Source organism: Mirounga angustirostris, unplaced genomic scaffold (assembly GCF_029215605.1).
Source record: "Mirounga angustirostris isolate CCGP_5_RB_7025 unplaced genomic scaffold, mMirAng1.0.hap1 SCAF_1, whole genome shotgun sequence".
In the NCBI taxonomy this organism is placed as follows: domain Eukaryota; kingdom Metazoa; phylum Chordata; class Mammalia; order Carnivora; family Phocidae; genus Mirounga; species Mirounga angustirostris.
In genome coordinates this window covers 139,120,172-139,127,274 of record NW_026991709.1, presented here as the reverse complement: position 1 = coordinate 139,127,274, position 7,103 = coordinate 139,120,172, and the positions used below count along the sequence as shown (strand labels likewise).

Below are 7,103 nucleotides of genomic sequence, written 5' to 3'. Positions count from 1 at the left end.
AATACTTACCTTAGCCCACAGTTGGGCAAAACCATCCAACACAAAGTCTATTTGACAATAAAGTGTCAAATGACTCATGTAATGGGCTGGAAACTGTACTGCAAGTGAAAACCAAAATGGCCGCATGGGTACAGAGTGGTTGTTGGTGTCTCGGTTGTTTTCCCTCATGACTGTGGGCTGAACGGCCGCTGTGGCTGCCACTGCCCAGCAGCATGAGAGAGGATGAACTGCATCTCGCCAGGCCAGGAAAAGATCAAAATTCAAAATTCAAAGTACGGTTTCTACTGAATGCCTATTGCTTTCACATTGTTGCAAAGTTGAAAAATCATGGGACCATCCGTACAGAGTACATAAAGCTTAATCCAAGAATACGTTTTCAGGATGTCTCAGACAGTGCCCTTCACAGGGGCTTGTATATAAGAATCACCTATGACATGTCTTTAAAAACCACAGATGCCTGAGCCAAATACCCAAATGTTTTGATTTAGAATCTCCTGGGGTAGATCCTAACTACCTGCATTTTTAAGATCCATAGATAATCCTAAAAAGCACCCTGGGTTGTGAACCACTGGTACAGAACAGAATGAATTATGAGTCCCATAATTTATGCAGTTGGACTGTGGGGGATGCCTGGGAGAAAAGGGAGAGACTGGGAGAGCAACTAGAAATTACCTCTGGCCAGTACATAAAATGGTATAGAGGGGAAAAAGAAAAGAATATGACAACACTAAAGGAAAAGAAAGCTCCCATCCCACTTATATGATGCCAAAAGGGGGCACAGCATGCATCCTGCTAGTTCTATATAGCAAGGCCTGGCTCCCATAAGCCTCAATAACCAGGTGAGAAATGCCCCATAGAGTCTAAGGAAGTGGGACCCACTTAGGGTGAGTGTTAAAAAAAGCAAGGTCAGAGTTCAGGAAGACTTAATGGAAGAACTTCCCATTTCTTTAACCATCCTAAGTAAACAAATACAATCAGAAAGCAACAACTTGGTGGCACGCAGGATGGAGAAAGAGGATTTATCGGCTTCATGGACCAACCACTGATTGAATGTGGAATATTGAGAGCTTTGTTGATTAAATTTATTAATATATTTCGGTGCCAGCAGTACTCATAAGAAATGTGTTTAGGGAAAGAGCAGCACTTGATTTAGTGGGTTCCAGCTATAAAGCATACTAAATAAAGAGGATATATAAAAATCCTAATCCTTCAGGCCGACATGCTGTACAGTAGCAATATGTATATGCTCCAGGAATATATACGATAGTTATACGGGAAAGCGTAACCTAGATGCTCCCTGCTCCACCCTGAAAAACATCAGAACACAAGAAACATCTTGTAATGGAAGTGTGAAATGATTTTAGTTTAATTGCACACACATTCCAAGGTATTAAACACCAAAATGGATTAAACTGCATATTCTGCTCACTGGGCTCAGACCTAGTTTGCAGTGACATGGCTCAATGCACCAAGAAGGTTGGAATTGTGGATAAATACGGGACCCATTATGGTGCCTCCCTCAGGAAAATGGTGAAGAAGGTTGAAATAAGCCTGCATGACAAGTACACTTGCCCCTTCTGTGGCAAAACCCAGATGAAAAGATGAGCTGTGGGGATCTGGCATTGTGATTCCTGTATGAAAACCATAGCTGGTGGCGCCAGGACCTACAACACCACTTCTGCAGTCACGGTAAAGTCGGCCATCGGAAGACTGAAGGAGTTGAAAGACCAGTAAAAGCTCCACCATTTGAAACATTGCTAGCCTATAATAAATGGGTTAATTTAGGCAACAACAACAAAAAAGGTATATTGTGGAGAGCCCTACAATTGTCCCTTTAGAATCTTGCAAGTAGATGATGGATCTTTCCCAGTCTTATGAATCTCTATATATTGAGTAGTAAAAAGTAGAAAAGGGTTTCCAATCATATGCAAGTATTTATTGAGCCCAAATGTTAGCATTGTACTAGGTGTTTGGGGGAATATAAAAATAACAAAACACTTGACCCTTGTCCTCAATGACCTTATATTCTAATAAAGAAGATGAGAGTAATACATCCCATACAACAGCAACAAGAGAAAACAAATTATGTTGTGTTTCTTTCATTCTAAGATGTCACTAATTATAGCTCATATCAATTTCTTGGATAACAAATTCTTAGAGAAAAGAAGAAGCATATTCATATCTATAATAATTGTGAGATGTGTCTTAATTCCAAAAACATTAAATTGTGAAAAACATGTATGTTTTATAGTGACAGAAATATGACAGAAATGTTGTAATTAAGAAATACATCATATAATACAGGCTATAATTTTAGCACAAAGAAAAATCAAAATGAGGGAAACCACCACATGCCTTTCTGTATCTGGTTCACATTTAATACTGTCCATCTCTACACTGGATGTTCTGTGGAAATTTACTTATCTTTTTACATGAAACCCTGTCTCCTCAGACTATAAGCCTCCAAGGACAGTAATGGTGTTTCATACTAGTGTTTCTCAAACTTTGCTGCAAATTAGACTCACCTGGGAAGATTTGAAAATCAAAATGCATAGGACACACTCCAACTAAACCAGACTTCAGGGGCTCGGGGCAGGGGGCTGAGCTTCCAAATTGTTTAAGCTTCCTGGACCATTCAAAGATGAAGTCAAGGTTGATACCCATCATTTTATACCTTTTTTCTATCGCCAATATCTAACAGCATTTTTGTCAATAAATGTTTATTGTCAATGATATTTTTTGAAGGAACTAGATGGAGTTTTAATCATCTTATCTCTCACCGATAAACACACACACGCGCAACAACGTGCATGAATTCCAGAACTTAATGTTGAGTGGGAAAACTTCAGAAACAAAAAAATATATACAGTATGATTCCATTCCTATAAAGTTCAAAATAGCCTAAAGAAATCAACGGTGTTATAAGTCAGTTCTCTTGAAAATGAGTACTGACTAGAGAGGCCATGAAATTTGGAAGTGCTCCAACATCTTGCTTCTTGGTCTGGTAAATGTGTTCATCTTGTGAAAATTCATTGAGCTGTACACTTATGAGCTTCTAAATGTATGTTACACTTCAGTTTAAATACTTAATTAAAATAACAAATGAAGCCATTTTAAAAGCTGGCTTTGAATTTCTCGGTAAAGATGATGACATGATCTAAATCACTTAAGCTCCATCTCTAATATGAACAAGATGAACAACAAACAATAGAACCCAGCCTCCCTCAAAAAATTCATCAGCAGAAATCAATTAGAAAAGGCCATGATTGAATGGCACAAAATTCAAAAGCAGAAATAGCTGCAAGCTGAATTTGGAGAATGATCTGTGTATGCATCCCCAAGGGGTGGTATGTATATATAACAGAATTATCAGGAGACCAAAGCCTACTTCTCCAATAAATGGTTCTTCCCATATCCCAACCCCCAAAATCTCAAGCCACAGAAAAGTGGTTGAGACACAATACAAAAGTCTAAAAATCTAGTTCAGGAAAAATAAGTATGTGTGATCCCCAAAAAAGTCAACAAGAATTCATTAGTACTAAAACTAAATGAAGAGTAATTCTGGTTATGGTTGCACACACTAAATAGGAGCTAGATGAATCATCATGAGAATCATATAACAGACTAGAGATAAATAAATAAAAGTAAGAGGAAAGAAAGTACAAAGAAATAGGGAGAATGAATGGGTGGAGAGAGGAAGGACAAAGGAAGAGGATCAAGAGGAAGTAAATGGAAGGAAGGAAGGAAGGAAGGAAGGAAGGAAGGAAGGAAGGAAGGAAGGAAGGAAGGAAGAAGGAAGGAAAGGAAGGAAGGAAGAAGGAAGAAGAGAAGTAGGAAGGGAGGGGAGAAGAGAAGAAGAAAGAGGAGAAAAGGAGGGACAGAGGAAAGAAAGGTATCAACTCCAACTCCAGAGTCTCTAGCTGATGCATGATTTCCAGATGTGGCACCTCTTCTTGATCCAGAGACCCAGGCTGTAAAAGGACAAGTTATCCACGCTACCACACATCTAACAGACAGAAATTAAACAAGAATGACCAAACTGCAATAAATAGTTTATTCAGAAGTAAACCCTTTCGTTTACAGAGAGGAAGGATGGGAGCACACAGCAGCCTCTGGTCCATTGTAAGCCTGAAATCCAGCCAGGAAGATGCTGTGAGGGGCCAAGACTCTGGAGTGGGGAATATTCCTTCATCTGGCTCTGATTTTGTAACTTCTGAAGAGCTCGCCTGTCTACTGTTCTCCAGGCATCTTGCCTCTAGCCTCGAAAAGTATCATCCTTTTCAATTAAACTTCTTTGTTACATTTGAAGAAGGCTTTAAAGCAGTAACTGAAGCAAAAGGATCAAGGCATTTGAGCAGTGAACCAAATAAGTTGGTAAACCTCTACAAAGTAGACATAGACAGAGCTCAGTCAAATATCTTTAAGAAAATTCATTTAGCCAAAGTGAAACGTTGGTGCAGAGTAATGGCAGCAAAAGGATTTAAGAAATCCTTTGATTTGTCTCCCATTGTCTACAGAATAAAGTCTTAACTCTTAGCCTAATAGCTAGATCCTTCATAAACCAGCACCAACCAGACTTTCCAGTCTTATTTTCCTTGATTTCTTTTTGATTCTATAGAATCAAAATAATAACATGGTAAATTACTCAGAATTAGTAAACTATTAGGAATGTCCCCTCTAAATGAAGTGTGCCTATTTCTTGAGACCTCAATAATAATACTAAATAATAAAGAGTCCTTAGAACATTTCTGCACTCTGAGGATTTCTGCATATAGATAACATTAAGAGTCTGATGAAAGAATGTGAAGGGTTTTGTGCTCCAGACTCCTCCGGGTAATGTTCCATGTTCAGAATCTCTGAAAAAGATGAATTGCTTCACAGCTCTTTAGCAGTGATTCTCAAAATGGGTAATGTTGCCCCCTCAGAGAAATTTGTTAATGTCTGGAGACATTTTTGGTTGTCACAAATCAGAGGGGGGAAGGCAGAAAGAGCAGGGACTACTCATCTAATGGGCAGAGGCCAGATGCCGCTAAACAATCTAGAGTGCACAGAACAGTCCCCCACCCCCTTGATAAAGAATTATCTGATCCAAAATGTCCATAGTGCCACTGCTGATAAATCCTGCACTATAGTTTGGCCTACAAGCCCAAGAATGGACCCCAAAGAAAAAAGGAAATAGAGAGTTAGGAAAAAACAGTCCTCATCACTAACGGGGAGGAGGGGTGTGTTTTTGGCAGAGAGCCCAAGAGAATAACTACACCTGCCTCCATTTCTTCAGCCCCCACACTCTACCCATGCTCTTTCCCATATGTCCCCATAGGCTCTCCGGATCCTGAAGGGAGCATTGCACAGAAGCCAGATGGCCTTGCCTCTCACCCTCTGCTTGTCCACTCCTCTCTGGACTCATTGACTTGACACAAATAATCCTAATTACCATTGCTATTTTCAGCTCAAAGACAGATATTTCTTAAAAGAGCAGGGTCATCCTAAGAAGAAAGAGAAAGAAAAAGAGAAAGAACGAACTTGAAAAATCCCCAAACTTTAAGTCCTTGGCATTGAGTGCTTCAATTTCATGTCAGGGAGTCTGGACTTGGCCTGAAAGGAAAATGCAACAGAGCGTGCCATCAAAATAACTAGGTCAATTTTCAGCTTCTTCTTGGAAGGCTTTCTGCTCCTTCTCTGCCCTTCCTGCTGGGCCCTTAGCCTGTCTGTGCCAACCACCTTGATTTCAAATAACTGGCTCTCTCAGGCTACATCTCAAAGTCCAAAGGCCCCTGGGGTTGAACAAATTGCCCACCTACTTTGAATCAAAGAATACGGTCCTTTCCTTCAATTTGGGCATCTGGAATTAGTAACACCTACAATGTGCAAGCACTAGACCACCTGGCGGAGAATGAAATTGTATGTGATGCCTGCTGGCATTCTGGGTTCCATCCACTGGCTCCATCAGAGCATACCATTGGACCTCGGGACCTGCTAAGTTTCATGCTGTACCTAGGGACATAGTTTCAGGCTCATGTCGGTGGAAAATACATGATTTACCAGGCTTATAAAAAAAATCAAACAATAAAACCAAAAATAAGCCCAAAGTATCAGGTTTAAGAAATCCAAAAGCCAGGAGGTAGGGAGGGAGGGAGAGAGGGAGGGAGGGAGGAAGGAAGGAAGGAAGGGGAGGAAAGGAAAGAAGGAAGGAAGGAAGGAAGGAAGGAAGGAAGGAAGGGAGGGAGGGAGGGAGGGAGGGAGGGAGGGAGGGAGGGAGGGAGGAAGGAGAGAGAGGAAGGGAGGAAGGGAGGAAGGGAGGGAGGAAGGGAGGGAGGAAGGGAGGGAGGAAGGAAGGGAGGGAGGGAGGAAGGAAGGAAGGAAGGAAGGAAGGAAGGAAGGAAGGAAGGAAGGAAGGAAGGAAGGAAGGAAGGAAGGAGAGAGAGAGAGGAAGGGAGGGAAGGAGGGAAAAACAGATGGATGTCAGGAAAGATTCTTCTCAATCAAACCTTCCCAGAACATGGCATCCAGCTTTTATATAAGAATATGATATAAAGACATCAATTATAGAAGTTCTCATAGTTCTTCAACTATTTCTTTACATATCTCTTTCTACCTATAAACACCTATGTATCCAAGAGAAGGAACTTAATTTTTGTCTTATATACTCAATATGCAACAGAATGCCTGACTCATACTGGGTGCTTAATAAATTGATTCCTAAACCTTTCCTTGCATTCTTTTTTCAAAGACCACCCTCCAATGTTCTCCCAAGGACATCTGTCTCCCAGTGGTCAGCACTCTTTGACCCCATGACCCTACCTACTATACTTACACCGAGTGCATGTTAAGAGCTGGCTCTTCCCAGCTATTTCTTCTATATTAACTGTTTCTTCTATATTAACTGGCTGGGAACTACTTCTTCTCTATTAACTGGCTACCACTTACAATCAGTTGGCTAGTGTTACAAACGATGTGGGATTTGTGTCCTAATGAATAATTTTTTAAAATACCTCCTTTACTTTTAACTATGACTTTTTGAGGACAGTATCCATCCATACTGTATTACTTATTGGTTGACACTGCCGAATTCAACTCTTTCTACCATACTGTCCTACAGATAG

At 40.5% G+C, this 7,103-nt stretch overlaps 1 pseudogene; it reads left to right on the top strand.

Moving 5' to 3' along the window:
* Positions 1-1,455: 1,455 nt before the first annotated feature.
* On the top strand, positions 1,456-1,734 carry LOC123834687 (large ribosomal subunit protein eL43-like; annotated as a pseudogene).
* The last annotated feature ends 5,369 nt before the right edge of the window (positions 1,735-7,103 follow it).